This window comes from Podarcis erhardii (genome assembly GCF_964252035.2).
Source record: "Podarcis erhardii genome assembly, chromosome: 6".
NCBI classification, from domain to species: Eukaryota; Metazoa; Chordata; class Lepidosauria; order Squamata; family Lacertidae; genus Podarcis; species Podarcis erhardii.
The window spans coordinates 33,449,010-33,459,489 of NC_138510.1; positions in this window are offsets into that span (position 1 = coordinate 33,449,010).

The window sequence follows — 10,480 nt, forward strand, 5'->3', positions numbered from 1 at the left end:
AGTGTGCCTTCTCTCATTTAGATAGTAATTTACATAGTAATTTCATTTAGATAGTAATTTAAATAATTCAGAGCTAAGTTTAAGGTTAGCTAGGCTTGATCTGCCTTGCAAACTACTGTAAGGGTATAACTCAACTTTCCTACCTTCCTTCCTTCCTTCCTTTCTTCCTTGAGTGCTAATTGGTTAATCGGTTAAATAAAATAATAGAGAATAATATAAAATAAATTAAATTATATATATTTAAAAAAAAAAAAAAAAAAAAAAAAAAAGCCCGTCCAGTGCAGTCAATACTGAACTATAGTACAGGCCTCTGCTTGTGACTTACGCATAACCAATAATCTTTTTGCCTCTGATTGGGTAATCCAAGGCGCTGAGTGAAGACATGTCGGCACAAGGTAATCAGGTAAATGACGTGGTACCTGGGGGGAACCAAGGGAACCAGGGGGAGTCTCAACCATTTATTATTCCCAGTAATCCTCAGGCCTTGGCCCAGTTCTTCTCTGCCTTTCAGGATTTCTATAAACAAAGGTCCGCAGGCCAAGCGGCACCCGCGCCAGTGGCAGCTACTACAACGACAATCACAACAGCGCCAACGGCGGTGGCACCGGTACTCATATCGCCAATGTCAGCGGCAGTGGGGTCGTCGGCGCCGCTTGCGTTCTCCCAGGATTACATCGAAGATTCTCAGCTTAGTGAGGTGGTACTCCCTGGCACTTCTGCATCCACGGTGGCAGTGTTGGCTGCGGCAAAAAAGTCTGCAGGACGGTTTAAGAAAAGCACTGGCTCTCAGCCGGCTTCCTCAGCCAAGCCAAGGGGAGGCCAGAGGGGGGCCGGGAAGGGCAAGGCTAGCGCCCAGAGCTCTAAGGCTACTAACCCAAAAAAGGTCCCAGGTGTACCTAGTCTCTTGCAGGTCCCGCCCCCGCAGATGGCGCCAGCCGAGGGCGCATCAGAATCATCGTCAGAGGAGGAGATACACGATCAACAGGCAGTAATGGCGAATAGCGTGCCGGAGCAGGCCCCTCCTGAGGTCCCGTCGGGGAAGAGGAAGGAGAAAAGGAAACACACGTCCAAGAAGAGCAAGAAGAGCAGGCGGTCGGAATCCGAGGAGGACTCAGGTACTTCTTCCTCATCCGATTCTGATAGCGATGCTCCTAAGGAGGAGTATTGGGGCCACGGGGAGGATTGCGTGGGTCTTCCTGCTTGGGCACATGAAAGGAGGGCCAACTCCTATCGTAAGGCCTTCAATGGGACCCTCGAGTGGAAAGATGGTGCTCTAGTGCCTGATGTCAAAATCTCCACTCACTTGTCCACAGATGTCATTATAGGTAATCATTTATCACAAAGAAAGAGGGATAAAATCCTCAACGGGGACTATATTGACGTATTCAGGTTGCTGCCCCCGGCTAAGGTAATGGGTAAAGGAGAAAAGAGGCGCAGTCACGGGAAACGTAGGTACAGAGGACCGAGGGTCGAGCGTACCTTTGATAATTGGCTCAGTGGGTTCCAGGTCTTCATGGGTGTCGTCAGCGCTGCTTATCCTAAACGGGCGATGCACTTAATTGCGTACCTGTCTCACGTTAGGAGGGCACGGGAGTTAGCCGGTGATGTTGCTGCTTTTAATTATGATGAGGATTTTCGTAGAAATGCTTCATTGTTACCCTCCACGCGCTGGGACCAGAGGGACCAAAACATTTGGTCCGACCATGTGGGCCCCTTCGTCGAAAAGAGGCACCAGGACTCATCAAGATCCTGGAAGACCGCTACGAGGCAGAAGCATTTATGCTGGGAATTTAATAAAGGGGTTTGTACGAGGCCGGTCTGTAAGTACAGCCATGAATGTGAAAGATGCATGGGCAACCACCCAGCCACCGCCTGCATGAAAGGGAGGCAGTCCTTTCGGGGTGGTAGGGGTTCCTACAACCAAGGACCCAGAGGTGGCCATGGAGCCTCTCTCGCACCTCAAGGGAACAGGCAGTAACCTCAAGCTGACCCTGGCCTATTCTCCCATCAAGTTGAACCCTTTGAAAGACCTTTTAGATCTCTACCCCAACAGGCCAGCAGCAGGGTACTTATGGGAGGGCTTTAGTACTGGTTTCAGAATTCCGGTTGCATTTCCACCCAATGCGTGCGATCCCCCTAATCAGAAATCAGTTAGGGAGATGCCGGAGATTGCCCGTAAGAAAATTAGCAAAGAAATAAAAGCAGGTAGGGTAGCCGGCCCCTTTTCAGCTCCTCCAATCATTGGCCTTCATGTATCACCTTTGGGCATAGTCCCCAAGAAGGCGCCGGGCGAGTTTCGCATGATTCACAACCTTTCCTATCCAAAGGGAGGGTCCGTCAATGATGCGATACCGCAGGAGCTTTGTACAGTGAGATACGCCACCTTTGACCAAGCCGTCAAAGTCGTTCGCAAATTTGGAAGGGGCGCGTGGCTGGCAAAATGTGACATCGAATCAGCCTTTAGGCTCCTGCCAGTGCACCCGGAGGATTTCCGGTGGCTGGGATTCAAATTTGAGGGGGCTTATTTCATTGACAAAGCTATGCCCATGGGTTGCTCAGTGGCCTGCGCAGCCTTTGAGGCATTCAGTACCTTCCTGGACTGGGCCCTTTGCTTTAGAACTGGCTCCGAGGGCGTGTCTCACTACTTGGATGACTTTATCCTCGTGGCTGAGAACAGGCATAAGTGTGCTGATCTCCTCAAAGCTTTCACATCATTGGCAGGAGAGCTAGGAGTTCCCCTAGCCGACGACAAAACAGAGGGCCCAGCAACAACCATGGTCTACTTAGGCATCGAGTTGGACACTGTAGCGCAGACCTCAAAACTCCCCAGAGAGAAACTGGTGGCACTTGGTGACCTCATTCGGCAACTCCTCCCCCTTAAGAAAGTTACTCTTAGGCAGATACAATCACTTCTTGGTCACCTGAATTTCGCTTGCCGCGTAGTTTCTCCTGGCCGTCCTTTCTGTAGTCGCCTCGCGAAGCTATCGGCAGGCTTGCGTTCCCCTCATCATAGGGTCCGGCTTTCTAGGGAAGTAAAATCTGACCTACAAGTTTGGTTGAAGTTCCTCGAGAACTACAACGGTATTTCCCTATGGCAGGAGAACTTGTCACTGCAGGTGGACTTTCAAGTGCATTCGGATGCATCAGGCTCCCTTGGGTTTGGCGTTTACTTTAAAGGGCAATGGTGTGCCCAGCGTTGGCCTGAGGCCTGGAGGGGAGGGCCCATTACCAGAGACCTAACCTTCCTAGAATTTTTCCCGATTGTAGTGGCGGTCCACTTATGGTCAGAGGTTTTCAGCAACCATAGGGTTTGCTTCCACACCGACAACCAGGCGGTAGTAGCAGTCCTCACTAGGCAGGCCGCGCATTCCCCTAGAGTTGGTGCCCTTCTCCGTTCCTTTGTTCTCCGCTGTTTAGAACTTAATATCCACTTTTCCGCCAAATTTGTGCCTGGTGTTAACAATGATATCGCGGATGCTCTATCTCGTTTTCAGATGGACCGCTTCCGCTCGTTAGCACCGGATGCTCGGTTACTACCTCAGCCCTTCCCGGAACAGCTGTGGAGCCTTGGGGACCAGAATCCTGGGAGCCAGAAGTGATTCAGGGAGTATTAGCTTCACTGGCGCCCTCCACATTGAGATCTTATAAGAAGGCGTGGTCGGATTTCTTAAAGTTCCGGGCAAAATCCAGCGCCACCAGGAGCAATGCCCCTCCCGTTAGGTCTGAGGTCCTGTCCTATTTAGTCCACTTGAAACGCCTGGGGCGTGCCCCAAAAACCCTCAACCTGCAGGCCGCAGCAATTTCTTTCTTTTGCAAAACGTTGTTTTCATCAGATCCGTGCGCTGAATTTGTCATACGGAAGTTCCTAGAAGGTTGGCGTAGACTGCAGCCCCCAGCCCGGGACTCGAGGAGGCCCATTTCTTTTGACATACTTTCTCAGATCCATAAAAGGTTGAGAATGGTTTGTTGGTCAAAGTATGAGGCACGCTTGTTCTCAGCAGCATACTCCATAGCCTTTTTCGGGGCGATGCGTGTGGGTGAGGTGGTTTTCGAGGAGGGTCAGCTTGGCACCTCCCGGGGCTTACTGTTGAGTGACATCACACTTTCACGTGAAGATTTGGTTGTTCGGATCCGAAATTCCAAGACAGACCAGTTCGGGAGGGGTGCTCTGGTCCGGCTACCGGCAACAGGGGAACTAGGCCCGTGTCCGGTAAAGGACACCAGGCGCTTCTTATCTATGAGATCTAACATGGCGGGGCCTCTTTTGATCCATGCGGACGGCGTACCCCTGACGCGGCACCAGTTCACTAGGGTCATGCGCTTAACACTTAAAGCATGTGGCCTCCCACCAGCGGATTTCGCCGCGCACTCCTTTAGGATTGGAGCGGCCACCACGGCGATGCACCTGGGCCTTACAGTCGAGAGGATTAGGGAGCTAGGCCGCTGGAAATCGGACGCATACAAACGCTACCTAAGAAATAATTTATGATTTCCCAGCCAGGGGTCACTTACCACGGCCTGTTTTCTTTCTCGATTTCTTGCAGGAAATATGGGGGTGCGCGTCTGGATAATCGGCCACAGCATCGTGCATTGGGCCAGGGTCCACGCCATCAACTCCGGTCTTGGGCCGCGACTGGGCTTGCCTGATGGCATCACTTTATCCTGGGTTTCTCGGAGGGGAATGCGCTGGGCTGAGATGTTGCCCGCATTCAAGACCAGAGTCGCTAGAGAGGGCCCCCCAGATGCGTTACTTATACAATTGGGTGAAAACGACCTAGCCTATAGAAAGGCGGTCGACTTGCAGTGGAGCATCTTCGGTGACTTGGAGGAGCTTAAGGCTACTTACCCAAATCTCACAATCATTTGGGCCTCCTTGATGGAAAGGCGGGTTTGGAGAGATAGCAGGTGCCCGATGGCCATAAATAGGGCGAGGAAAGCCGTGGATCGGGCGGTGGCGCGTAGAGTGGCAGCCCTGGGGGGAAAGGTCATACGACACCCGGGCATTCGTTTCAATTGTGAGGCCCTCTACCGGTTGGATGGCGTGCATCTGTCTGATGCAGGAAATGATATATGGCTTGAGGATATAGCTATGGGGATTAGGGATTGGTTTCAGGTATGAGAGGATTGGCGGCGAGCGTTGCTCGTGTGGCGGTAGGCATTGGTTAGAAGGGGTTAAGACGATGTGGGGGGGGGAGGAACGCCATCACCTCCCCCCAGCGAGCGAAGGGTGGTCCGTTAAAGGACCCCGGGGGGCGTGGCCCTGTCCGAAGCCTATGGAGGTGTGGGCCAAAGGCACGCCCCAGAGCGGTGACCCGGGGGAGCTCCTAGTCGACGTGCCTCGCGGGAGTCTCCCCTGATATAAGGTTAACCCTTCCCCGTGTCTCCAGCAAATGGGCTGGAGCCGGATAGCCGTTAGGACCAATGCCTATGCCAATGCCTCTCATTCCTGAATTCAATAAAGTTGTGGCCTAATTCGCCCAATTAACCTTACAAACGGTGTCCTGAGTCTTTATTTATCCTGGTGGGGGCGGGAACTCGCCACGCAAAGCCACTTCCGGGCCTGCCCCAGGAGGTGGGGTTGCGGGCTTCACGCCCACCCACGCGAGCGGGGGCTGCCTTCAGCCCCCGCGAGAGCAGGGGAATCCCCGTCTGGCCCGCCCCCCCAGCTGGCCAATCAGCTGGGCGGCGGGGGGCGTGGCTTGCCCTATTTATTGCCGGCGCGGAGGGGGCTCGCCCTCTTTTCGCCGGCTCGCCCCCACGTTTCTCCCACCCTCCCTCCCTTTAAGTAGGTTTAGGCTTAGGCACTCCTTTGACATTGCTATGGACTTCGGTCTGTCGCCGCAAGGGGCATGGTAGGAATTTTTCCCAATTGGCGATTTCGGGCCTTTTGGTTTTTCGCCTACCTCGTAGCAACTCGTCACAACTTCTCGGCATTGGCGGTAGGCATTGGTTAGAAGGGGTTAAGACGATGTGGGGGGGGGAGGAACGCCATCACCTCCCCCCAGCGAGCGAAGGGTGGTCCGTTAAAGGACCCCGGGGGGCGTGGCCCTGTCCGAAGCCTATGGAGGTGTGGGCCAAAGGCACGCCCCAGAGCGGTGACCCGGGGGAGCTCCTAGTCGACGTGCCTCGCGGGAGTCTCCCCTGATATAAGGTTAACCCTTCCCCGTGTCTCCAGCAAATGGGCTGGAGCCGGATAGCCGTTAGGACCAATGCCTATGCCAATGCCTCTCATTCCTGAATTCAATAAAGTTGTGGCCTAATTCGCCCAATTAACCTTACAAACGGTGTCCTGAGTCTTTATTTATCCTGGTGGGGGCGGGAACTCGCCACGCAACTGTTCATTATGTAACCTCAGCAGCCAAAGAGGTTGCTCTGCTGTGTGTTTACAAATCTTACTCATCTCTTTCAGAGAGAGAGAGAGAGAGATGGAGCAATACAAAATCCTTTCTCGAACACACCCTTCCCAGGGTCAGGTGTGGCACACCGTGCAGCAGACTTGTCTGCCTGGGGGCTCGGAAGAGGCCGACCTGTACTTTAGAGAGTCCTGTAAAATTCCATTTAGCTCCCCAGGAATCACGGATGACAAAGCAGAATCGAAAGGGATTTGGGGGGTGGGGGTGGGAGGGAGAGTTAGCAGTTCCCGTGGCAACATAAACCTGAGCGAAACCTGCTCTGGACAGCTCCCAGTTCCCACATCTACCCATATGTGTAGCCAGGATTTTTTTAGGGGAGCAGGCTTTTGTGGGGGAGGGCAGAACTTCAGTTAGTTAAATATATTTATTGATTTTTATTGATTTTTTTTGGGGGGGGAGGCAGCTGCCCCTCTGTCCCCCCCCCCTTGGCTGGCCAATGGCTCTGCAAATATTAGAAAGCCAATGGACAGAAATTGCTTGTGCTTGAGGAATGAGCAGCGATTCTTTATTATTCTTTATGTATATTCAGGATACATTTGTCAGGCTACTCATTTCTTGCAAATGACCAAGGCATATTTTTCTCAAGGTAGCACCTTCTGTTGTGTGAATACTGCATTATTTTATACCCATGGAAAATGGAGATCTTCTTCTGGAAACCAAGTTCATTGTTAACCTCTGGAAGTCTTATTTCTTGGAAACGTTTGTTTTGAATGTGCAGAGAAGTTTAATGGGCAGCACTCAAGCATTCAGTGCCCCTTCTACATGGGAGGGTGCTACAAGGTCTCATTGGGGGACACAGGTGGCGCTGTGGGTAAAAGCCTCAGTGCCTAGGGCTTGCCGATCGAAAGGTCGGCGGTTCGAATCCCCGCGGCGGGGTGCGCTCCCGTCGTTCGGTCCCAGCGCCTGCCAACCTAGCAGTTCGAAAGCACCCCCGGGTGCAAGTAGATAAATAGGGACCGCTTACTAGCGGGAAGGTAAACGGCGTTTCCGTGTGCGGCTCTGGCTTGCCAGAGCAGCGATGTCACGCTGGCCACGTGACCCGGAAGTGTCTCCGGACAGCGCTGGCCCCCGGCCTCTTGAGTGAGATGGGCGCACCAACCCCAGAGTCTGGCAAGACTGGCCCGTACGGGCAGGGGTACCTTTACCTTTACCTTACAAAGTCTCATTGCTTAACTCCACAGATATTTCTTTAAGAGAACGAAAAGATTAGGGTCACATGTCATTGCAGTTTATTAGCACTTCCTGTCCCAAATTTGGCTGGTTTCCCACTCTTAATTCCTAGTGCAAAATGTATACAGTTTTCACTGCCGCTGGATAGAGTCATGCCTCTGGACCCATGGAGAATCATGGTCAATGGCACCTTTAATTTTTTACGAAATCCTCAGGCTGTGTAGCCTTCTGCCTCAGGTACCTCGGGTTACAAACGCTTCGGGTTACAAACGCTTCAGGTTACAGACTACGCTAACCCAGAAGTAGTACCTCGGGTTAAGAACTTTGCTTCAGGATGAGAACAGAAATCGTGCTCCGGCGGCACGGCAGCAACAGGAGGCCCCATTAGCTAAAGTGGTACCTCAGGTTAAGAACAGTTTCAGGTTAAGAACGGACCTCCGGAACGAATTAAGTACTTAACCTGAGGTACCACTGTATGCAATTGTGGAATTCCCTCCCCATTGAGATCAGGCTGTCTCACCACATTACTTCTATTTAGGAGGCAACTTAAGACTTATCTGTTTTGGCAGGACTTTGCAACATAATGCAAGTTGCACCATTTGCATGTTTTATCACTGCCTGTCAGATTGCATCACATACTGTATATTATTTTTGTATTGTGGCTTTGAGTTTGTTTTTAAATTTGTGTGCATTTTAGGTTAGCCGCCCTGAGTCTAAGATGGCTCCAGAAACAAATCTCCATCCTCCATCAAAATAAAAGCCATGCCATTCCACCTAATATTACGTGAGTCTCTTCTCCAGTCTTCAGTTAGTGGCTGGAAGTGAGGAAGCAAAAAGAAGGTCCTCTTTTTCCTTCTGGTCTGCAAAGAAACACAAATTCTGGATTCCATGCCCTTCCGTCACCCCTCCCTCCCCTGCAGCTTTCCCTCAGATCAAACATCAGGCACCAGGCAGCAGCAGTTGGGGTTGGGTTTTGCTTTGCTTTGGGGATTTTTTCAAGATTGGGGAAATCTGAATTTTCTTTACAAAGAAAGTGGTATGGGCTCTGGTTGAGGGCAATGTTGTAGAAGAAGAAGAAGAAGAGTTTGGATTTGATATTCCGCTTTATCATTACCCTAAGGAGTCTCAAAGCAGCTAACATTCTCCTTCCCTTCCTCCCCCACAACAAACACTCTGTGAGGTGAGTGGGGCTGAGAGACTTCAGAGAAGTGTGACTAGCCCAAGGTTACCCAGCAGCTGCATGTGGAGGAGCAGGGAATCGAACCCGGTTCACCAGATTACGAGTCCACTGCTCTTAACCACTACACCACACTGGCTCTCAATTGTATGAATGATGTCCCCAAATTCTGGATTTGAACAGCCTCAAACTCATGGTAAAGCCCAGCATGGACAAACCCCTATGTTGGGGTGTCAGGTCTTTATGGCGTTATGAATCCAACATGCAATGAGCTTTCCTTAAAGTATTACAAGTACCTTGATAGGAGGATGCAACAGCAGTAAAGGAAACCTGTCTACTAAACTGACAGTGGCCATGGTGCAGAAGACTGGAGGTGGCATTGGTATAAGGCTATAGGCTGAAACACTGTCTGAACTCTAATTGGTGCCTGCAGGGAGGAGCTGCCCCACACAGTCCACACTGAGCAATCATGCACTGGAATGGAGCCATCCTTCTTCATCTCCTAGCCCATGCAGGTAATTGTATGGGTGTCTCAGGACAAAGTGTCCTGACTGCTCCAACATGTAGAAAGAAGGGTGTGTGGTTCCCAATGAGGCCTCTGCTTTCAGAGCACTGAGCCTTCTCTGGGCTCCCCATTTGCTTCCCTGGAGCCTCTCTTGCATTGCAAGCCTTCCTCCACCTGTTATCCTCCAGATGCACCATTGACCATATTGGGTGTGGCTGATGGGAGCTGGAGTCCAAAATATCTGGAAATTACCAGGGTGGGGATGCCTGCCCTTGTGTGTTTTACCCAGATGTGGGTGCTTCTGGTATGAGAATTTGACTGATGAGAGAAGCTTCTCAGTGAGAGAGAGAGGGGGGGGGTCCATTGCAGGATGGAAGGAAGGTTCTGCTTCCTATGGGCAGGGGCCATAGGTCAGTGGTAGAGCAGCTGCTTTGCATATAGAAGCCATCAAGTCCAGGCTCTGGCATCTCTAGTGAAAAGGATTCCATAAGGTGATGGGAAAGACATCTCTCTGCCTGGAAACCATAGAGAGCCACTGCTAGAACACACAATATTAAACTAAGTGGGCAAATACATACCTTCCAACACTTTGAAGCCCAAATCCAGGACACCATATTCCTGTTTTTAATCGCAAGAGCATAGTGGCCATTTGGGTTACCATGTTCTTGCCTGATTTTGCACCATGGTCCCCCCTAGTGCTTTTTCAGGCATGGTGCCCCAAAATGCACATTTTGGGGTGCCACGCAGCATCATAGCCCTGAAAAAAGTGGGGGTTTTTGGGGGGAGGAATCATGCTGTGAAATCACACAAGATTACAGCAACCAAAATGGCCGCTGTAGAAAATGGAATGTCCTGGCTATTTTCTGGGACACTTGGGTATCCAAATAGCCCCATTCTGGTGTGAAATGAGAAAGCTTCCTATGTTCCTCATTGGCACGTGTGTCTTGTTATTAAATCAGGTTCCATGTTAACACCCTGAACTGCCACCGCTGCATTGCATTTGGCCCTCAGGGTTCCAAAGCATGGCGCCAGGGCTTCCTGTGGAATGAGAGGGCGTCTCTAACTCGTGTATCATTAATTGCTGATTGAGCCGAGCTGAGCCAGAGAGTATCACCCAACTTTGGGAGGGCAGCTGCCAGTGGTTTCCCTCAAACTGAGACACAGGCCGCAATCCCAAAGACATGCATTCATGAACAAGTCTCATTGCATCCATCC